Genomic DNA, 24,707 nt, shown 5'->3' with positions numbered 1-24,707 from the left:
TCACTGATAATTAGAGAAGTGAAAATTAAAAGAACTCTGAGATTTTCTACCTCACAACCATTGGATTGGCAAAGATGACAAAAAATAAAACTGATGAATCCTGGATGGGCTGCAGAAAAAGTGTTACATGTCTTTGGTTCTCAAAGCTCTTTCTGCCTGGTCAATTGGTATCCTTGGATGTTGAAATAAAAAAATGAAATCTTCAATTTCCATGTACTTTTCTCCACTGTCGTTTAGAAAGGGACATGCAATTTCACTGGTATAGAGAACTCTCGGTATGGAAAATCCCTTCACTAAAGTAGATCAGCTGGCTTAGGGAGTTTGCAGGAGGCACTGAGGGTTATTAAATAGGGCCAGATGAGCTTCAGAGGTGGGTTTTAACTAGGGACTTCCTGACTCAGCTCTACCATGCTAACTTTTCGACTCTCTGAATATATAGTAATCAAGGCCAATGGTTTTCACAGTTCTTTGATATCCTTTCACTTTAAATCGTAACTTCAGGAATGAATAGGATCTTCAAAGCATTGATTAAGTTGGCTTACTATGTAACCAAGCACTGGAAATCATATTAGTCAAGTAAGGCTGCACCCCACAAAGCTCATGCTCTAATGGGAAAAACAACACCTATGAGACATTTGAGCTGCAAGTTGAATGGACCACCCATGGTGCTTAGGGTGAAATAGCAAAGCTGATGGTGATACCTCTTCCAATAAAATCTTAATCACTTTCTGATATTGAACCATTGGAATTAGGGTGAGGGTTAGTACCAAAGACTTTGGGGGCAAGAACTTGCTTTTCTGGGTCGTCCTTAGGTGACGCTGTAGGCCCTGCAGGAGCTCCTGCCAGGCGCATCTCCACAGGGGATCTGTCCCTGAATGAGTGAGGGCACCAGAGTGGGAAGTGTTATTCTTCCCAAGGCTCCTGGGCCTGCTGTGTGTAGATGTCTGGCCCCTTCTCCACGAGACTTGCTTTCCTAGACAATAACTGTGGGGACTGGGCTAGAAGCAGACCTTGTACACCATAGTCAAGCAGGGCATGGCCACTCCCAAGGCCACCGTGCCTATCTAGAATGACTGCTGGTGTTAGTTGGTCAACATTTGTTGTTGATGATGATGAGGAAGGATGGCTCCCTCCCCACAACCATTTCTCCACTAATCATGTTCTTAATGTTTTACTATTTCAACTTTGATAGCAAATGCTTGCGTTTCTCTAGTGTCCAACATACCTAATCATTTTATTCCAGTTTCTCCTTTTAAATGTTTGTGCCTTTCTGTCTCAGCTCTCTATGTTTGCTGTGGCCACTATTTGTAGGTAATATGTTCATTAAATTTAAGCTAGAAAGAACCTTAAAAGCCATTAAATGTTCAAGTCATTCATTTATGTCACTTTTTTTCTAAGGGACAGTGACAAGTATAGTATGATGAACACTGAGGGCATATCATATTTTAAAATCAGTATTATTACCATTTTTGGTTAAAAGGTCAGATCATACTTTTAGTAAAAGTTAAGATGATCATTTTTGGTCAAAATGACTGTCCTAGGTAATGATCAACTCACCAACCATCATATAACCAGCATTGTTGGGCAAGCTGGCATGTCATCCTCTGGGAGGTATGCATAGAGGCCCTTGAGCCCAGTGGGAATATATTTTAAAATCAGTATTATTACCATTTTTGGTTAAAAGGTCAGATCATATTTTTGGTAAAACTTAAGATGACCACTTTTGGTCAAAATGACTGTCCCAGGTAATGATCATGTCACCAACCATCATGTAGCAGCATTGTTGAGCAAGCTCTGGGAGGTATATACAGAGGCCCTGGAGCCCAGTGGGAACATAATCCCAGAAGTGAGGGGCACTGTAACACCTCCTCCACTAGAAAAGGGAGTGATGCCCTAGAAACTCTGTGCTGAAGGAAATGGCAATGTCCTCAAGGGTTCCTTAGGCCCCTGACTGTAAAAGCCTTTCCACATTGATTACATTCATAAGGTTTCTCTCCAGTGTGAATTCTCTGATGTCTGGCAAGAGTGGCACTGTCTCTAAAAGCCTTTCCACATTGATTACATTCATAAGGTTTCTCTCCAGTATGGATTTTCTGATGTACTCCAAGAGAGTCTCTCAGTGCAAAAGCCTTTCCACATTGATTACATTCATAAGACTTCTCTCCAGTATGGCTTCTCTGATGTCTAGCAAGAGTGGAATTGTCTCTAAAAGCCTTTCCACATTGATTACATTCATAGGGTTTCTCACAAGTGTGGATTCTTTTATGTAAAGTAAGATTAGCCTTCAGTGGGAATGATTTTCCACACTGATTACATTCATAAGGTTTTATCCCGTATGGATTCTCTGATGTTCAGCAAGACTGGAGCCACCTCTGAAAGTCTTTCCACATTGATTACATTCATAAGGTTTCTCTTCAGTATGGATTCTCTGATGTTTAGCAAGATAAGCCCTCAGTAAGAAAGATTTCCCACACTGATTACATTCATAAGGTTTTTCTCCAGTGTGAATTCTTTGATGTTGAGCAAGACTGGAGCTGCCTCGGAAAGTCTTTCCACACTGATTACATTCATAAGATTTTTCTCCAGTGTGAATTCTTTGATGTTGAGCAAGACTGGAGCTGCCTCGGAAAGTCTTTCCACACTGATTACATTCATAAGATTTCTCACCAGTGTGGATTTTCTGATGTACACTGAGATAAGACCTCTGGGTAAAAGCCTTTCCACTTTGATCACATTTATAAGATTTGTCTCCAGTGTGGATTATCTGATGTATTTTAAGACAGGACCTCAGTGTAAAACCCTTTCCACACATATTATAGTCATACAATTTCTCTCCAGTGTGGATTCTCTGATGTTGAGCCAGACTTGCCCTGTTTGTGAAAGCCTTTCCACACTGATTACATTCATAAGGTTTCTCTCCAGTGTGGATTCTCTGATGTAGAGAACAGAATTCTCCCCAAGTGATGTCACAGGGACCATCATCCATGGATCTTTGCTCCTGAATTTCTTCCACAGAAAGACTTAGCTCTGCCATAGTCTCCTTCACTTCCAGTCTCATGTCTCCTTCTGAAAGAAACAAGCAATAAAATGTGTAATTATTTCCCCTTCCCTCCATTGGCAGAACATAAATTCCTTTATATTCTCTTTCCCCAGGTAAAGAGAAAAGTCTTCAAACTTCAAGTCTTCAAATTAGCAGAACAAATTGTATCAAAATGCCATTAGTTCACATCCCAAGGATGATTTAATTTACAAAGAGCTTCACACACAATTACATTGGATCCTCACAACAAACCTGTGACAGAGGCAGAGCATTATTATCACTTTCACAACTCAGGCCACAAGTTCAGAATGGCTGAGTGAACTGACTGAAATCCCAGAGACAGAGACAAGAACTCAAACCCATGACTTAGCATGCTCTGTCCATAGTACTAGACAGGCTGTTTCCACTTTCAATCTTTCCTTTTCATCATCTGTACTTTCAAATTTTTTTCCCTAGATATATGCCATTTGGTGCACATATACTAAATATTCAAATTATTTCATAATCTTTCATGTCTGGAAGTATTATGTAATTTCCCTAGTAATAGCTTTCAATCTTATTCCTTTCTCTTGCAGTATTTGAGGTCATATGAAGAATACCAGTACTGTTTTTTGTATTTATCTAAAGCATAAAAGATTTCATTCTGGCCTTTAACAAATTTTATTTGTGAGGCAACTGGACTTGTCCAGGGTCATACAGCTGGTAAATGTCAAGTGTCTCAGGCCAAATTTGAACTCAGGTCCTCCTGATTCCAAGGCCAGCGCTCTATCAACTGTACCACCTCGCTGCCCCTTGGCCTATTAATGTTTTGGGCTAGCCATTACTTATTTCTTTTTTTTTTAAATTGTCTTTAAGTGCCTAGGCTCACTAAAATAAAAATGAAATCCTTGTAATAATGATTGCACATGTATAACCTATATCAGATTGCTTACCATTTCAGGGAGAGGAGAGGGGAAAGATGGAAAGAATTTGGAATTTGAAATCTAAACAAATGTTTGAAAAGTTTTAATGTATAATAGGAGAAAATAAAACATTAAAAAATAAAATGTTAGTACTAAAAAAAATTCTCATAATAAATGCAATTTTTAAAACATATGGTCTTTCCCATGTCTGAAAATATGTATCTCATACATGAATTTGAGTCTATCATCCTTTTGTAAAGAAGTGGACAGGTGACGTAGATGGGGAAGGTTGGAGGTGAAGCTGAAGTGACTGGCTGCTTGTGGAAGGTGGTTTTGCTTCATCTTGTTCTGAAGGCTCTTCAACCAGCTACAATGTCAGCAGACAATGATGCTTCCCTCTCCATTTATGATGAGACTTTGGGATCAAAACTTGCTCAAAAAGCTAGAGGCACCATTTGTCCCAATTGGAATGGCAGGCTTTGCAGCTGTTGTTGCATATGGATTATACAAACTGAGGAGTAGAGGGGACACTAAAATGTCTGTCCACCTGATTCACACGAGTGTGGGAGCCCAAGGTTTCATAGTAGGAGCAATGACTGTTGGTATATTGTACTCCATGTATCGGGAATACTGGGTAAAACCCAAACCTTAGGAGGAAAGATGCTGTCTTCATGCTGATGTTTTAGAGTTAGATACCTCACATTGAGGTCATCTGTTTATGTTTAAAAATAAATCATTTAGGGACATGTGGTTCTAAAAAGCAGCACATGTCAGAGACAAGCAATCATGATATTTTAAAGATGGGATTTTTTTTTCATGGAAGTTTGAGTTTCCCAGGTGATTCAAGGTATACTGATTAGTATCAGAGAGTGAATTAGGAGAGCTAAGTTAGCACAAAAGGAACTGGTCACTGAAGCTTACTTGGGATAAATTATATTCATATTCCTCAAATCTCAAAAATTAATGACTGAAAAATTAGAGGGCCAAGACATAGCTCCTATTGCTTTAAGACAGGAAATATTTGGGGATATAATATGGGAAGCTGCTTTAACACAATTCAGGAAACACTTCCTCATCTTGTAGAATGTTGGAAACTTCAGTGTCTAGGGCTGCCTGGCTTTGACTAGGACCAAAAGAACATCTGTAAGAAAAACATGAAATAAAATATTGTAGCAAGAATTTTCTTCTTTATATTTAAGATGAGCCTTGAATAGTTGTTAACCAGGCTACTTAACACAGTAGTATTTATTATGAAGTTAGTAAAAGATAAGAATAACAAGTGGTATGGCTTAGTTGTATTTTTGCTGCTACCATATTGAAATTGTTTTTTAAATGCCATCTGTTTTATGTGTATTTGAACTGCTTGTTCAGCAGTAAAGAGACTTAAAATGTGTGCAGTATTGTGTTTTCTCTCTAAGAGTCAGTCCAATTGAAAAATACATTACTGTCCTTTAGATCTCATGGTTTATCATATTATGGGCGCATTCTCTTTATGCAAATGTTGACATATTTAAGTAATGCTTTGTTATACTTGTGGAATTCTAATGTTTAAAATGAATTGACATTCCATGGTAATAACATGGTATGGATATTATTAAATAAAATGAACACATCACACACACAGAAAAGAAGTGGACAGCATGCTTCATTATTAGTCTTCTGGAAGCTCTTTCCCATTTATGGTTTCACAAACCCCATTGGAGGTTCTATACAGTTGTCCAAAGGATTAAGTAAAAATTTGTTAATGTCACCTTAAGAATTAAGTAATCATCCACTTTTGTTGCTAAGATATTTATGCTCTGGGACAACAAGCTTGTACAAATTTCAATGATAATAGAATTCTTTTTGCAGTGATTCCAAATCATTATGGTCAGGCATATAATGCTTTTGGGGTTCTTACAATAAGAACATCACACTCTGACTGCTTCTGACTATTGTAACATGTTTTTTCCATTTCTCAACATCAAATTATTTCCAAACTTCCAGAAACGTTGGACATTCATGTGCAAATGGTCACAAGCATGCACAGACCCTCAATGGCTCTTTGGAACTGCACCACAATAGCCCTCTCATTTCTGGGTTACCTTGTAATCACATCTCCTCAAAGCTGTAATCACCAGATCAAGATGTTACAGGGGTTTGCATTCTTGCAGCAGAGATAACAGGCTCTTTGGAACCATGATTGCTCTGCATGTACAGTAGAGGCCACATTGAAGCCATCATGGACCCCTACAAATGTTCTACAAAAACAGACCTTAAAGAACCCCTCATTGCAATGCTAAGATTGTTCTCAGATTTGAACCTATCCTCTACTTATGTTATTATTCGCCTCCCTGTCAGCTTCTCAAATGAACTGTTTGGCAACACAGATTAGTCATTCAGTAGAGTTTCAATGAAAACGTACCTGGTTTTTCATTGGCAGAAAAAAGAAAGTTATGTCTGAAGAAATACTATCCTTACAACATTGATTTTAAATACAAACATTGTTTAAAAAAAGATACAATCTGTGCAATTAACTTCCAAGTACATTTATCATTGTACATTATCATAGTCTTATATCATGGGACACACTACTTGTCATGAGCCAGGAGAAAAATAAATCTTTTATATAATAACCATCAGTTCATTGTATTTACTCGTTAGGGAGCTAAAAACAATGAATTTTCATCATTTGGGATTGTCTTAGATCATTGCATTGTTGAGAAAAGCTAAGTCATTCATAGTTCCTCATGAAACAATATTACTCTTATGATGTACCATGTTCTGGTTCTGTTCACTTCATTATGCATCAATTCATGTAAGTCTTTCCAGGATTTTCTAAAATCATCCTGCTTGTCATATCTTACAGCACAATAGTATTCCAGTAAAATCATACATCACTGCTTGTTTAGCCATTCCCCAATTGATGTGCATCACTTCAATTTCTAATTTTTTGCCCCCACAAAAAGAGTTGCTATAAATACTTTTATACAAATAGGTGCTTGTCCCTTTTTTTGGATGTCTACCTAGAAGTGGCATTGCTGGATGAAAGGGTATGCACAGTTTTATAGCCTTTTGAACATAGTTCCAAATTGCTCTCCAGAATGGTTGAATCAGTTCACAACTCCACCAACAGTGCATTGATGTCCCAGTTTTCCCACATCCCCTCCAATATCCAACATTTTCCTTTTTGGTGATATTAGCCACTCTGATTGGTGTGAGGTAGTACTTCCAAGGTGTTTTAATGTGCGTTTCTCTGATCAATATTGATTTATAATATTTTTTTTCATGTGACTATACATGCTAGCTATTATTTTAATCATGATTTTGATTTAGATTATTTCCCCCCAATTGTGTTCTCCTTCTCGGATTGTTATTATCCTCACTCCTTGTCATTTTTCTGTTGAACTAAATGTATTTCCATTCAAAAACAATCTCTTTTCAAGTAGATCAATTAAGAGTAAGGTTCATCTTCTGTTCTTCTTCTCTATCTCCATGTTTGTTTACTATGTTGGGAGCTCCCTGATAGCAGAGACTTTCTTTTACCTTTCTTTGTACCCTTAGAGCTTAGCACAGTGCTTAAAACACAAGGTGCTTAATCAGTGTTTATTGATTGCTTGACTGGGCAGAGGGCTGACAGCAGACCCTAACCTCTACTTCAATCCCTGCATTCTGGCCTCTCTCTGAATTATCAAACGCATGTTCTGGCTTCAGTCATAGTTCTGTCTCTTTCTTGCATTAGGTTCTAACTCTGATGGAACCTGACCAGACCCAACATTGAAGATCACAGATGCTCCCTTTTAGGCTCCTGAAGGGTCTTATACCATGGGACACCTTCAAGTCTCTACCTCCCAGCTCCCTAAACTGAGGTCATAGTCACTACATGAACTTGGTCAATGAGTCTCCAAGAATCAGACAGAGATTGAGCCATAGAGATCAGGAAAGGGACTTGGGCTAATGATTATGTATAGCTCAGCCTCACACGACTTCTAAGTAAGACAGCAGCCTTCACTCCAACTCATGTGCTCCTGGATGAGAGAGAGAAAATCATGAAATCAGGCCACCTGGGTCCATTACAAATTTCAGCTACCTAATCTTAGCTGGACCCTCATTGTGGCAAGGCAATCTTTTGACATCTACCAAGCTGACTCCCTATGCCACTCACCACAGTAGCTTTTCCAAATCTTTTCATTCATCCCCAACCCTCCCTAATGGCTAACCCTACCCCTAACCCTATCCACACCTTCTCACTTAAGAACTAGGCCTCTTACTTCATTGAAAAAACTGGACATTTATCAAGAGCTATCTTATTCTCCTTATCTCACATAAATCAGAGCCCTTATTTCCTTTTTGGCCCCAGTATCAGAAGATACTTGCTTGCTATATTTGCTAAAACAAATCTCTTTATGTGTGCAAATAATCCCATTCCATCCCTCATCTAGCCTATTATATTCTTCCCCCAGTATATCCATTTTTTCACTGATTTTCACTCTCTCCCACACTGACTCCTTCCCTGTTGACACAAATAAAATCATTTCTCTCAAAACACCCTCAATGATTCATACATCCCCATGAGATATTGTCCAATTTATTTCCTCTTTTTTAGAACTAAAGAGCTAGAGATGACATTTACAACTGGTGTCTCCAACTCCTTTCCCTTGCTTTTTTTGAAACTCTCTGTAGTCTGGCTCCCACCTTCATTGTTCAACTGACCCTTCTTTCTCCAGAATTACCAATAATCTTCAAATTGTCATTTCTTTAACCTCATTCTTCTTGACTTGTCTGCAGGCTTTGACACTGTCAATCACCCCTTTTTCTTGATACTCTTCTCTCTAAGCTTTAGTGACACAACTCTCTCCTGGTTCTCCTTCTACCATATCCAAAGTGAAACTCATTCTTTTTGCCCCAACCTCAAATCTTCCTACTTTCCCAATGCTATGGCAGGCATCCTCCAATAATCCAGGCTCAGAGATGAAGTATCATGCACTTCTCATCAACTCTTACACACTCACACTCCTGACCCCATATTCAATATGGAACAAAGTCCTGTGATTCCACTTGTATGACATCTCTTCCACCATTGACACTTTCTTGATTCAGGCCCTAATCACCTCACACCTCAGATATTTCAGTGCCCGCTGGTTGATCTGGCTGCCTCTCTCCCCCTAGTCAGGCAATCCTCAACCCAGTTGTCAAGGTCATTGTCCTAAAACTCTCACCTGACCATGTCACCACCCACTCAACAACCTCCTCTTGCTCCCCAGCAAAGGATCCAATAGAAAATCCTCCCTCAGGCTGCTAGAGCCCTTCATCACCTCCCCTTCTCCTGCTTTTCCAGTCTTTTTTTCACCCTACTTCCCCCCATATGCTATATGGTATGGGCCTCCTTTCTGTTCTGTGAACAGGACACTCCACCTCCTGACTCCCTGGGTTTTTCTCAATACCCTTTTTGCCTAGAACACTTGCCCTGGCTTCCCTGAAGCCCTGCCTATAGCCCCTCTTTTACAATAAATCATTTTCAATCCTTCTTAACTTTAGTGCCTTCCCTCTCTTGACCTGCTCCAATTTATCCTGTCCATAGTGGGTATCTGCATACTTGTTGGAGTGTTGTCAGCCCCACCAGACTGTGAGTTCCAAGAGAGCCGGGGATGTCCTGGTATCTCTTTATGTCTCTGGTGCTTAGCAAAGGGTCTGGCATGCAGGAGGCACTTAATAAATGTTTGTTGGCTTGAAGGTCTAAGAAAGAGCTCATATTGGAGAACCTAACCCCTTTTGATACTTTCAGAAGATTCCAGGTCCCCAAATTCCAAATAATGACTTCTTATAAGATGATAGATTTATCCCTAGAAGGAGCTGAAAGGCCATGGAGTCTAACCGCCTCATTTGACAAATGGGGAAACTGAGGCTCCATTTTTCAGTGAATGACCCAGGAAGCCACCGCTAAAAAAAAATCTGAGAAAGAATTCCAATTCAGGTCTTCCTGCCCCCAAATCTAGCACTTGCTTCACCATAACACATAGCAGCCTCTTGTAATCACAGGTCTCATATACTTGCTTTCACCTCACTCACCTAGACAGCAGCTCCTCAGGCCTTCTTGCTCCAGCATCCATGGTGCTTCCTTTTGCTCAAAATAAGAGACCACATCTTCTCTGGGAACTGGAAGCCCTGGGCATGGGAGTCAGTTAGGGATGAGCATGGAGAGAAACTTGTAATTTAGTTCACTTTAGGGAGAAGAGTGTAGATACAGAGCTGCTCCACTTTGAGAATCACTCCATTCTGGTCACACATACTGACCCATCAGAGTTTGTGTTGCAAGTAACCCAAAATGGGATGTGTTGTACAACCTGTTCTGAGAAACAACCAAACCCTCTGCCCCCCATCCTGTTATGCTCCGTTCTGGCAGAAACTCCTCACGCCCAAACTGGGTAAAAGGGTAATTGTGCCCCAGCTCCAGGGACCTTGATGAATCACCCTTTGCCCTGTCCTCCTGTACTGGCTCCTCACTTCCTGAGACCTATAGAAACCTTGTGTACTGTTCATTCAGGAAGTGTTTGCCCCTTTGGGTGAGAGGTGGGGGAAAAATCATGGAACCTGTTTGGAGTCAGAGAATTTGATCTTGTGCACCTTCTTCATAGAAGGATAGACTCATTGTGTAGTTTCCATTGTCTAGAAATCAGAGGCAGCTGATGGTGCAGTAGAGAGAGCCCTGGACCTGGAGTCAGGGTTGCCTGAGGTTAAATCCTGTCTCAGATAGTTACCAGCTGGGTACCTCTGGACCAGTCACTTAACAGCTGTTTGTCTCAGTTTTCCAACTGTAAATTGGGGATAATATCTCCCAACTTCGAAGGTTATTGTGAAGATAAAGTAACATAATAGTGTAAAGAAATCACTTTTCCCGGCACATGGCAAATAGCTGGTGAATATAAATGCCTATTCCCTTCGCTTCCTGTCCCACCATCTTTGTGGGAATTTTGGGGTAATAGGAAGGAAGATGAAGGACAAATGTGCTACACTGGCTACAAGTAAGAGCTATGAGCTACCAATGTCTGCTTGTTAAATAGAAGACTATTCCAAATACTAGGCCCATCCCAAAGAGGAAGGGGTTGCAAGGAAAAGCTGCCTGAGCAGTTCTCAGAGATTTGGCAGACAAAATTCACGTCCAGCTAGAGGTTAGACCAAATAACTCCCTGAGATTAGTTGCACGTCTGAGATTCTTCCACACCAATTGGATCTCCGACCTGAAGCTACCTAGAATTGGTAAGAGACAGCATCAGGTGCAACAAAGGAAACTCTCTGGTTCCTATCACAGAATGCAAAGATTTCTTCTAGGAAAACTAGGCAGCATGAGGGGTCTGTCTCTTGGACACAGGAGACTAATATTTTCTCTCTCTAATAATTGATAGATCCTCCAAACCCTGCACACTAGGGAATGAAGATGTCCCCTTTGCTTGCAGACTCAGAGTTACCAGGGGAAGTGTCCTTACCCAGGGATAGTAGGTTCCAGGCATTCTCCAGCATGACCCCCTTGTACAACGCCTTCTGAGGATGGTCCAAGAGGCTCCACTCCTCCTGGGTGAAGTCCACAGCCACATCCTTGAATGTCACTCTCTCCTAAATCATCAAAAGTCATAGGCCATAGAGCTGAAAAACACTGCAGAGGTAAATAGTCTGATCCTCATTGATTTATAGGAGGAAACTTGAAACCCAGAGAAGGGATTTGCCCAATAGCCATGTCCTTTGTGATTGCCAGACTGAACACCTGAAATTATTGTCATTAAGAGCCCAATGGAATTTTGAGAAAAGCATTTTATATGGTTATCAGTTGGAATAAATCTGAGAAATATCTTATTTTGTAATGTATCTTCTTGTGGAATCAGGGAGAAAATGTGTTCTATCTGTGAGGTGTGTGGATCTATGGAGAAGAAAGAGAGAGAGTGATGTGAAATTTCTTCCCTTTCAGAAGTGTGTGGTATATTTTAAAGAAAACTCTGTGAAGTCTTTATGAGAAGCTGAGATGGGATGGGGGAGTTTTATGAGATCTTTTAAAAAAGAACAAAGTTAAACATCTAGTTTGTTTCCTGAGAGCTTGAAGAAAGTCTTATCTGGATGAAAACATGAAGAGAATTCTAAAGAGATATTCATCAGATTCTGGACTGCATTGAGTGGTATGAGATGCTTTTCAGCCAAGTGAAGAAGAGTTATGTATTATTACATTGAGGGCTTGAGGTCACTCTGGGTATATGTCATATCCAAAACAGTTTATACTTTTGTTTTATGATTGCTTTCATTTGTCCATGGTGTATATTCCTTAATTACAAAATTAATTACATAATAAAAAGAGTAACTGTGATGGAGAAGGGCAAGCTAGGTGGCATAGTGGATAGAGCACTGGGCTTGGAATCAGGAAGACTCATCTTTAATGAGTTCAAATATGGCCTTAGTAACTTAGTAGTCGTGTGACCCTGAGCAATTCACTTAACCTTGTTTATCTCAGTTTCCTCATCTGTACAATGATCTGAAGAAGGAAACAGCAAACTATTCCAGTATCTTTGCCAAGAAAAGCCCTAACGGGTTTACTGAGTGTTGAACATGAATGAAATGACCAAACAACAACCATGATGGAGGAAAGAGGGTTCCTTTATTGGTTAAAAAAAAAAGAAGCAATATTTAATTAGCTTGGGTTTTGTTTGAGCTAATTTATCAGAAAAGTTTAGCCAGTTTCTTTATGAGAAATAAATTATCTAAACACACTTCTAGAACTGTAGAAACTTGGGAAAACAAGAGTCAAAAGAATGAGTTTAGGGTCGGACTGATGGGTCATATACAGGAGAGGCTGGCCAGATCTGAGAATATTTTGATACTTGGGAGGGGTCATCTATATTTCTAGCCTTACACATTCACAACACGTTTGGCCAATGAACTTGGAATCTGATGGTCTTCCATTTCAGTCATAAGTATAGGATTCACTTTATCAGAGACTCTGATGTTTGGGAACAATCTTCCATCCTGTGCATAAAATTGCTGATTCATTTTTCATCATTGTGATTTCTTCTTTAAAACATTTGATTTAGGGTTTTTTTGTAATCTATATTTCACTTTTCACTTCTTTATTCCATTATTTTACTTTAGAACAATTGAGAAATTTATTGCTCTTTTATACTTCTTGAGATTCCCAAGAATTTCTGAATCTTTTCTTTTCTCTAGGGTCCCCTGAGTCACTCCTTTTTCACTTAAGAATCAGACATGGAGAGGATTTGGGGAAGATGGTCAGAAAATTTCAAGCTCTCAAGATTTTCCTCCACAAAAGAAATAAAACAGCACCTCAGGGTGAACATAGAGCAGTTAAAATAAATAAGAGCAGGAAGTCCTCAAGGAATAATCAGGGAAAATCTGAAGAAAAATCTCAGGATGAGGCTTCCTTCCTATGAAGAGTAAACACTTCCAGGGTAGGTCCTTGGTCAGCTTAAACAATAAGCAGCAAGTCCTGGCATTAGCTGGGTTGGGAGGCTGCCTCTGTCCCAACCCCAGGAACTTTTAACTCTAGGACAGTGAAGGGAGTTGGGTGTCTGAGCCAGGAAAAGTGGAGGGAACCTCTGCTGACAAGAAACAGTAGACTCAGCTGTGCTGTGGAGACCCCACAGGGGTTAGAAGGAACCAGGACACACCTGGTAAGTGCAGATACAGTGAGGCGGGGCTGCAGCTGACTGTGGGCATTTACAGGAGGCTGGAGGTCTTGATTTGAGTTCAAGGTCAGAGGGGAGAACTGAAGGAGGATCTAAGGCCAGAGGCACCATCCCCCATGCCCCAGGCCTAGAGATGATTACAAGCACTAAACTATTACAAAGAAATGCCCAGCCAAAGGAGAAAGAATCCAACCATATGGAGTTTCTATGAAAATACAAAAGACTGGAGTTCATCTTCAGAGGATGATACAGAAGCAAAGAAACTCTCTCCTACTCCAAAGAATACTGTCAAATGGTCACCTGCCCAAAAACAACTTATAGAACAACTTAAAAAAGACTTTAAAAATCAAAGGAGAGAGATTGAGGAAAAACTAAAAAGAAAAATAAGAAGAATCCAAGAAAAACAAGAAGATTATGAAAAGAAAGTCAACCAATTAGAAAAGGAGATCCAGAATCTTAAGGAAGAAATTGACTCCTTGAAAATCAGAATTGGGCAAGGGGAAGCCAATAAAGTTATAAGAGATCAAGAAATAATAAAACAAAATATAAAGAATTTTTAAAAATAGAAGAGAATATAAAATATCTCATAATAAAAATAACTGATCTAGAGTGCATATCAAGAAGAGAAAATATAAGAATAATCAGACTACCTGAAAGTTATGATCAAAAAAAAATCTTAAGAAATAATTAAAGAAAAATGTCCTGATGCATTAGAAGAGGGGAAAGTAGAAACAGAAAAAAATTTACAATCATCAACCTGAAAGAGATCCTATGAGAAAAACCCACAGGAATATTACAGTCAAATTCTGAAACCTCCAGCTCAAACACAAAATATTATGAGCAACAACAAAAAAAAAATTTTACATATGATGGTGCCACAATTAGAATCACATAAGACCTAGCAGTGGTGACACTAAAAGACTACAGGCCTTGGAACACTATATATCAAAGAGCAAAAGAACTGCTGTTCTAGCTGAAAATATCACACCCAGTAAAGCTAAGCGTAATTCTGAATGAAAAAAAAAAGACGTTTAATGAATTGTCAGACTTTAAGGATTTAAAAAAAAAACCTGAATTTAATAGAATATTTGACATATAAGAGACAAGAGAAATATAAGGTATATACCAGTGACCAATTACAAGGGACTCAATAAGGACAGACTGTTTACTTTTTATATATGTAAAATGTAAAACCCATGTCTAAGATTGTTATTAGTAATTGGATAGTTCATAAAAAAGATTGGGGTAGACCTGAGCATGATATGCCTTCAAAAAGCAAAATCATTCAGGAACAGCTAAAAAGAGTAAGTATCTTATACAAATGAGGTGCCAGAAGAACTGATACAGAGGAATTAGATGGGGGAGCAGGGCTGTTAGCTCTGGAAGCTTACTTTCACTGGGAATGGGTTCAAGAAGGAACAATACATATACATCTAGAGGAATATAAAAGTCTTCTAAATTTAGAAAGAAATAAAATGCTAAGGGGATAAGGATGGGGGAGAGGATAAGAGAGGGATCTTCAGGGGGAGGTTGAGGGAATAGGTTAAAGGGGGATGTAGAAGGGTGTTTAATGGTAATGGGAAGGTAAGGGAGGAGTTGTTGGAGGGGGTAGGTTGTTGGAGGAGGGCAAGGTAGCAGATAGAAGCAAAGTAGAGGAGTCAGGAGGGGTAGGAAATGAAATACACTCACACATAAAAACAAAGATTAGGGTTAGAATCTGTTAAGGAATGTATATATTTATATATGTAAATATGTATGCATATATGTATGCATGTGTATTTATGTATAGGTGTATATATACATATCTATCTATCTATCTATCTATCTATAAATTTATCCATGCTTAATTGTAGTGTCTGGGAGGGGGAGGAATGAGAGAAGGAGAAAAAAGAGCAAAGTAAAAAGTGCACAGCATAGAACAAAAGAAAACTTACAAGGAAGTAAAGAAAAGATGGATAGTTTTCAACGAAATGCATAGTATTGATTATACAGGCAGGCTTTCTTGAAATGGACACATTACTGTATATTCTGAATTCTCTCACATTCTGCTGTACACATGACACACCTTTTTCTTGCCTTATTTTGTATGTAAGTTTCAATATTTAAGTTCCTAATATGTTTCTTTTACTTTTTTCGTATTGTGCATTTGTTTATTAAATAAAAAAAATTTTTTTTAAAGAGTCAGACAGGACTGAAGGTACTGAACAATTTCTTAAAACATTCTATAAGCTTATAATCTGTACCCTGATTTAATTTGTCTTCCATACTCCAGTGCCATGCCCCACCTCGACCTTAACATCATCACTGCTACCAATTTAACAAGTTTTTTTTTTCCCAGGAAAAATTCTTTTCTATGCCACTGAGCTTTGGAGAAAAACTATCCCAAATGTCTCCATAGAAAGAGTTAGCTGGCTGCCAAAGGACAAATCACCAGGTGTGAGGCTTTCCTTGTCTCTTCAGATCTCTGTAAATTCCTGTTAGGCACCAGCTTCCTGGTCACTCAGTCAAGAACCCTAGGTCCAATCTTCCACTACTAAGTGCATCACCCCCAATCCTCATATCAAATCTGTAGTTGAACCCTGTCACGTTCACCCTTTCACTATCCCTGGAAAGCACTCCCACCTTTGTGAAGGTCCTCATCACCTCACACCTGGACTGCTGCAAGAGCTGCTGAGGAGAGTCTGATTGCCTCAACTCTCTTCCCACTTCAGTCTATCCCCCAGTCAGCTGTCAAACTGATAGAAAGGGTTGGGGAGGGGGGGTGTCTGACCATGTTATACTCTCGTTGCATAAATTACATAAATTGCTTCCTATTACCCTTCAGAATCAAAAATAAAATCCTCTGTAGCATTCAGAGCCCTTCATAACCTGGTCCCCATTCAACCTTTCCAGTCTTCCTATAGCTTATCTCCACATACTCTGGAATCCAGTGGCACTGCCCTTTCTGTGAGTTCCTCACACAAGAAACGTCCTGATTCTGGCTGTCTCCATGCCTGCCATGTCCTCCCTCATCTCCACCCAACTGAAAATTCCACCTTCTAGAAGAAGCCTCTCTACAAGCTGTGTAACCCTGGGTAAGTCACTTAACTCCTATTTCCTTGGGAGAAAAAAACGGAATCTTCCTTCATCCTCTCCATTCTAATGCCATCCCTCTGATCATGCCCTATGTGTCTGGTACATAGTGTGTTTGGCCATGGCTCTCTTCTCCCTTACTAGACTGAGGGCTTCTTGACAGCAGGGACTGTCTTTTGCCTTCTTTGTATCCCCACTGATTAGCTACTGTGAGGGTTTCAATCATACCCAATGGGCTGACTTTAGGCCTGCCATCAAGGACTGTTGATTCATCTCAAAGTAGTTAGGGAAGAGGCTTGACTGGCCTTTGTTGGGGTATTTTTGGCCTCTTGGAATAAGAAGACCAGTATGATCGCCAGCATTTGACTGGGCATTCATGGCCACAGTAGAAGACAACCAACTCCAGTTGGGGATTATACAAAAAGAGGCCAAGGTCAACAACTACAATAAAAAGACAGCTGCCTCATCTAGTTTGAAGAAAGAACAAGACTGAACAGAACCTTCTCAACCCATCCCAGAGGGGAAATGGGGACAGACTGGCTCTAGCAAAGTCTAAGAACTGAGGATGGCTGTCTAGGTAAATAGAAGAAAAGACCACATAGAATGAAGAAATAAAATGGGGTAAAAAGTCCAACAGGGTAAACTCAGGCCAGAACAATCCCATGAAAAAGTCAAGACTTGGGAAGAAAAGTTTTGGGCCCTAAGACTAAACTTCTCCTACCCCTGGATGTTGAATACCAACCCCTTAGCCACCATACAGCCTTCATGCAACCTCATTACTCCTTGGAATAATCTCTTGATCTCCATATCTCCCAAAGACTCTTCAGTAACTACTACAGTCAAAATATTTTGCATTAGAGAGCCTTACAGGTGCCATTTTGGTGTTCTGAAAATAGCTAGCACTTATATAGTGCTTTATGAATCTCATTTTTAGCATCACAAGAACTCTGGGAGGTAGGTGCTATCATCTCCATTTGAGAGGTTATTCCTATTTTATTTTTGAAAGTTGTTTACTATAAAAATATAGCAAGGACCAGAATACACAACCATCCCCAAAAGAGTCTGAGACACTGGACCACAAGGACATTCAGAGTCCAGGGGAAAGAGGGCCCATGCTTAGACCTCACATGGTCAATGGGTCATTCAAAGCTGCTGGATGAATCAAAATTCTCTTCTCTTTTCCCCAGTCTCTAGGAGGGTCTCCTGGGATGTAGCTTTTTGCTGGGCTTCAGGGGTTATGGTTTTGTGTAGTTCTGAAGCTACCTTTTCTCGATGTGTCTAGTTCTTGGCTCCCAATTCTAGAGACAAAACCAAATGATCTTCCCTAAAGCCTTGAGGAAAATGGGAAGGAAAAAGGCACTGTCCCATGGATAATAAATAGGTTTTTTTCCATTAGAAAAAAATCCCCCTTCTTTTCTTTCCTCTCACCTCCACCCTCACTGAAAATAAATGAAAAACCAAGGCCCTGCTGTCCACCTGTATAATCATGTAAGCCCCACTTCTGTGTCAGCCACCTCTGGAGAAAAATAAATGGAAAAGAAATGAGTGACATGGAAGAAAGAATCAATGAGTTAACAGCTTGGCACAAGGGTACAAAACCTTGGCCATATAGACCAAATAGAAGTCACAAGGCAATAACAAATATTAAAACAAATTCAAGAGGTAAAAAAAAAAACCAGAAGAAAATGTAAGGCATATCATAGTAAAAACAACTTACAGAGAAAACAGAGCAAGGCAAAATTTAAATAACATTGGACTATCTGAATGCCATAAAAAAAAGAACCTGGACATAAGATTTCAAGAAACCTTAAAACTGCACAGATGTCTTACAACCAGAGCACAATGTCAAAATAAACCACAGATTACTTCCTAAAAGAAATCTCTGAATGAAAACTTCCAGAAACATGGTAATCAAAACATGGAACTTCCAGTTGAATAAGGAAAATACAGCAAGCATCCAGAAAGAAATAATTGAAGTACCAAGGAGCCACAGTTAGGATCATACAGAATTTGGCAATAACTATCATTAAAGAGCACAGAGCTTGGAATAGATTACTCCAGAAGGTAAAGAACATGGTCTTATAGCCAAGAGTAATTTACCCAACAAAACTGAGTGTAATGATATAGGGGGGACGTAACCCTCAAAGAAAGGACTTCCAAGCATTCTTGATGAAAAGATCATAACTGCAGAGAACTTTTGAAGTTCAAACACAAGTGAAGAGAAACATAAACAAGAAAAGAAAGATGAACTAGCCTATGGGAGTAAAAAAAAAAAGATAAACTACTTATATTCAAATATGGGGAGGTGATATGTGTCCCCTCTGATCTCTCTCAGGGCTCATAGAGGGAATCAAATTAGAGAAGACCTTGGAGAGGTTCTGTTATGTCTTGATCTTAAGGAAAAGATGGAAAGAGAGGAAGAGGGATACACTAAGGTGGGTGGATGGAAAGGAGGGTTAGGAAATATTATCTCATATAATCTCATGTATATCTCATGTAATATTATCTCATGGGGCACAAGTACACATCTATACAAACAAGGAGAAGGGAGTGGCTGGGAGCATCTGATGCCTGAAACTTAGTCCTCTAGTCAAAGGAAGGAAGAATGCATATAACACAGAGTTGGGTACAGAAATATATTTTACTAACTAGTGAAAAGGAGGGAAAGGAAAGAAAGGAGAGGGGGAATTAGAATGAGGATACACTGAGGGAGTAGGCCTAAGCAAAATAAACTCAAAGGATGTATAAGATTATTTCTAAATCTTTTTGAGGTGGCAAAAAAAGGAAATCTGAGGGATTATTCATAAATGGAGTATGGATGAATAAGTAAAGTTCATAAATGTAATAGAATACTACTGCATTGAACATGAATTAGCATAGTGACCAACGAAGACTCCAGAGGGCCAAGGATGAAGAAACATTCTGCCTACCACCTAGAGGTGAAGGAGTCAGATACAGAATGAGAAATATTTTTTAGGACATAGGAACTGTGTTTTTTTTTTTTTTTTCAGATCGACTATACATTGTGTGTAATGGGTTTTGTTTTTCTTATGTTCTTAATGTGGGGGAGAGAACAGGTGGGAGGATTAGAAGGTTGATCTTGGCTAATACAAATGTGTATATTCATATATATGTGTGTATACACACACTGGAACTCTGATCAATGCAATGATCAAGCAATTCCTGAGGACTCATGATGACATATTGCCAACCTCTTGATAGAGAGGTGATACTCAGAGTGCCAGTTGATATAATTTTCTTTAGATATAATCCATGAGAAATTTTGTTTAGCTTGACTACATATATTCTTGTAATAGGGGTTAGGTTTTCTTGCTTTCTTAATGGGGTGGGGTGGTAGAAAGGGAAGGAAGAGAAGGCTAATTTCTGCTGTAAAAAAATTTGTATTTAAAAAATAAAGTAAAAAATATTTTCCTCCAAATATTTCTGAATATATAAGTAAAAATAAGATGAGGATAATGATACCTACCTTCCAGTGTTGGTTCTGAGGATCACATGAGACATTGGTAAGGTGCTTAACTCAGTGCCTGGCACTTACTAGGTGGCTGATAATAAATGCTGGTTTTCTTCCTTCAGGTAGTCTTGAAATCAGACTGACCATTCACCTGATGGCTGTCAAAGGTAGCACGATCCCTACTTGTGAAAGGACCACTGTCTCCTGGAGTTCTGTCCTTCTCCTATCACCTGGTTAGGCCAGTTTTATTTTTTCTTTCCCTGAAAGGTGACAAAGCTCTCCCAAGGACCTGACTTACATAGTGGGCAAAGGCTCCATGTGCCTCCCTTCAAGTAGTATTCTGAGGGTCTCTGGACAAACTAGTATGGCTGCCTGTAAACTAAAGGCATAAAAGTCTACCCATGTGAAATCAGGGTCCTTCCTATATGACAGATTTCCCCAAATGGCACACTGTCACACCTTGCTTTGCTGACTACATGAGCTCCCACATGGAGGTAAGGAGATCTTTGTCTACTCAAGCTAAAAAACTCTCATATCCCTATTGAATGTCCTTTTTATACTATACTTAAATACAACTCCTTTTATTTGTTGAATGACCTAAGAATGTTTGATTTTTGTTTAACATCTAAACTGAGTATTGACTTGAGTCAGTTCCATCCATTCCTTTCCCAGGTCAATCTAGGACCTTCTCTAACCTATAGAAGAGTAAAAATTTCCAAGAAATTGTCTGAGGTACCTTGACACACTAACTTGACTCTGTCCATCCTTCCTTTTCTCCTTTTGGCTCTCATGGTCTCTGCCAGTGCATGGGACACTCTGCATAGAGCAGAACAAATTATACCACCAGGAAACCAATATGTATAGTAATATGGTAGGTGGTGAAGCTAATCCTGGTGCCCAGGACCAACAGAGGCAAGGATGAGAATCCCAGGAGCCTCTTTTACACAGTAGAGAAGTCATCTGTCATTCAATCTCTGTGCCAGGGTAGGTCTTAGAAACACAGGAGCAGCAAGATGGCCCCAGAGCAGTCTGTACAAGAAATCTTGGGCTTGGATATTGTCAATGGAATTTTAAATGTGGTCCAGACTGGACCAGTCTCTAACCTGGGAAACTGAAGCCAAACAAGGAAACCAGAGGCCGGTGTGTCAGAAATCAAGTAGTGATTTTATTAGAGAGTGAGGAAAATGCTTGCAAGCAGAAGTCTCCTACTCACCCCCACACCTTGAGAAGGATGGCTCAACGTGCTGGGATACAGACAAGGCTTATATACATGCCGGAAGTTGGACCACAACACAATCATTCTTAGGTCTTGACTAAGCAGTTCCCATGGTTGGCATTTCTTGGCTTGGATCTGTCTCATGGGAACAGCCTCTCAAGTCCTAAGGGTTGTCACACCTTTTGATTATTCAGCAGGGTACAGAACTAGAGTTATCATGGCAGAAATAGGGATGCAGTGCCTCCTTCAGTTTACTTGGCAGTTACAAGAAATAGGGATTGTGGGCATGTCAATAGATATGATGGATGACTTTAGGCTGCAGAACATTGGCTCCCAGGTCCCTGAGAAATAGGGGGAGCTCCAACAAATCTAAACAGTTATTTATTAATATGAAAATCATAAATCCCTCAATAAACACCTGGTCCAAGCAATACATGTTGCTGGAGGATAAGATCATACAGGGTGCAAAGGATTGCTGTTATGCCAAGCTCAGGGCACAGCATGTTTGCTGGGTCTTAGCTCTGGGAAATAGGGTGTTTCTAAATACCTTGACAACATCTAGGGCCTTTCTGAATGCTCATTGAGTTGACCTAAGAACTGTTAACAGACAGGGGTTCAGAGGGATCTGAGAAGTCGTGTGTGTCCTGAGGTAGGGGGACCATGAACAGCACCAGGAGCACACTTTCTGCTCTGATGATAGCACATTAAAAAACAATAGCTGGGGGAGCCTTCAGGGCTCTGCTCCAGGTCTGTCCAGACAAGATTCAGGGTGAAGACTTTTCCTGGGGGGAACTTCAGTTGCTGCATGGGAGAGCTTGGCCACAACAAACAAAGAAGAGGGGGGAAAGTGTGTGTGTGTGTGTGTGTGTGTGTGTGTGTATGATACTAGGCAGCCATTAAGAAAGCAAAAATATGATCCCTTGGTAATAGAGACTAGTGAGTGAAGTGGTCACCCTTGTTAGACAGCTATAATGAGAGAGAACTTAAAAACAAACAGGGGAGGGCAGCATGGGGGGGAGCAGTGCTCAATATATCAAGGACCCAATGAATCAGTTTAAAACATGGAAAAGAGCAGGGTAGTGTTGTTACCACTGCATTCAATTTCATGCCTATTTTTGTACAGAAATGATCCCTAAAGTAGGCATTGCCAGTTTCATAGACCATCCTCTATGTCTATGGAAATGACTGGATTGCTGATGTTGGCCAAGTCTGTGGATAGACTGCACTCACCTGGGCTGGGGCTTGGCTGCTCCCAGGAGCCATTCTCTCTCAATCCAGGCTCCCTGGGTAGGTAGCAAAGTAACCAAAGTGACTCCATTTTGTAAAGTCCCTTCATCTTATCCCTGGACCTTATCTACCCCAGGCATCTGCTTCCCCCACCCTTTATGGCCCCACCAATAGAGCAGCAGCCAACACTCTCACTAACCGATGTCCCAAGTAATCATGGGATGTTCTAATTCTATGCCTTTCTGATGACCATGAGACAGCCTGGAGCCACCTGGAAAGTCCTTTCCTTCTTTCCTTCTGCACAGAAAGCCCATCTGCCCCACCTGTAATCTTAATGCTAGGCTGACTGCCTTGGTGCTCATACTCCGGGCGTTTGCTGTTTGTTGGGCCTCATAATAAAACTTCTAACTTCCCTCCAGCTTTAGGGTCTGGATTTGACCCAATACCTTCTTGGGGTAGGTTTTGTTCCTCTGCAGACTGAGCTGGGGAGGAAGACGGATCCCAGAGAAGAGCTCTTTCTCCTCTCTTCATAGGTAGGAGGCTGCCCAACTGGAATTTACAGAGGGCAAGGTCCCATAGGAGTTAGGAAGACCCAGGCCTTGCCCTCAGGGAAAGGACTCCAACCTGTAGAGGGAGGGAAGCAGCAGGGAGGGTCAGGGTAGGAAATGAAGCCAATCTCAAAAGGAAAACTACTTCCCTCCTCTTACTTCTCTTCTGCACCCCTCTTTTCCCCCATCCTCCTACAGAGCCCTCAGAGGAAGATGAAGCTTGGGATCCCAGACAGGATGAGACCAGTCAGAGTCTCAATGACCCCTGAGACAGAGCTCTCCCTGGAACTGATCCTCTGCCCTCCCTGCATCCCCTCTCCTCAATTAACACACATTATTTAAACAATAGACTGACTGCTAGATCTAGCAGGGAGGGAGGTTAGGGAAGGCTGAGGAAGGGGAGGGCTCTGGAATGGAGCAGCCAAGGAAAGCCCGAGACTGGGAGACAAAACCCAGGCTGGGATCCAGCCGCCTGTGTGGGACCCGAGAGCTCTTAAAGATGTGGGGCTGGGGGAGCAGGAGGCCTGGGGCAGGGGAGCAGGGGTGGGATCTGGGAGGCAGGACAGTCTAACCCTGACCCTAAATGCCTCCGACTTTAGCCCTAAATGCTCATGACAGGGAGGTCAGGGACACTTGATTGGAAGAAGTGTTCCAAATGGACATTAAGCTTGGCAGGTAAGGATGACTGTGTCCTGAGGTGTAGCTAGGATCTGGGGAGGATGCCCAGGACCCTCTGGTACAGCTTAGGCTTGGAATCCCTCCAGGGAGGCAAATGGCTGGGATCTGAGAGGGAACCAGCCCAAGAGGCATAGATTCAGATAAGGGAGATCAGGAAAGAGCTTTGGTTCCTGCCTCCAAGGTGGGGCTTGAGGCAGGAGGTAGGACTTGTGGATACTTACAGGGACTGGGAGTGAAGGCAGGATTCTTATGGGCAAAATCTGAAGTTTGGGAAAGTGTGACCCAATGAGAAATCTCGGGCGGGGAGGCGGGGCGGGGGGGAAGGTCAGCCAGGATGTTTAGGAAGTGATTGGGAGTCTGGAAAAGTTTTAGGGGCAGGGAGCTGGTCCGGTAGCCAGGCCTGGGAGGCATGCTTCTGGCAGACCTGGGGAATGAGACCCAATGGCAAGGACAGCAAACAAAGGTCAGGATGTAAGTGGGAACACTGGCTCAGACCTACCTGGGATCTGCATGCACAGAGTGGGCTTCTGGAAGGCAGAGAGATCTTAGGTCCCAGGGAAGGCAGAGAGAACTCAGGTCAAAAGGAAAAAGGAGAGAATCTGAGCTCCAGGGAAGGCAGAGCAGTCTCAGCTCAAAGACTTCCTGTTTCCCACCAGCCCACTCTGATCCTCCTAGTCCCAAGGACACCACCCGGTCCAACCCTTGAGGCCCCCAGGATGGCTGAGCCCTTTCCTCCAATCACACCCAGGGCCAGAACTCAAGGACCCTGACTGCCTCTCCTTCCCAAGCCCACCCCTCCATCACGTGGAAAGCCTTCTCCAATGCAATGATCCCCTCTTCCCCCTAAACTCCTCCCAGCCTCCAAACTCCACCCCAGTGCTCCAACTCCA

At 41.0% G+C, this 24,707-nt stretch overlaps 1 pseudogene; it reads right to left on the bottom strand.

The window, feature by feature from the left end:
• Positions 1 to 1,826: 1,826 nt before the first annotated feature.
• Positions 1,827 to 24,707, bottom strand: LOC114032853 (annotated as a pseudogene).

This window comes from Vombatus ursinus, unplaced genomic scaffold (genome assembly GCF_900497805.2).
Source record: "Vombatus ursinus unplaced genomic scaffold, bare-nosed wombat genome assembly UNPS02005659.1, whole genome shotgun sequence".
NCBI classification, from domain to species: domain Eukaryota; kingdom Metazoa; phylum Chordata; class Mammalia; order Diprotodontia; family Vombatidae; genus Vombatus; species Vombatus ursinus.
This window is presented reverse-complemented; position numbering and strand designations above follow the sequence as displayed.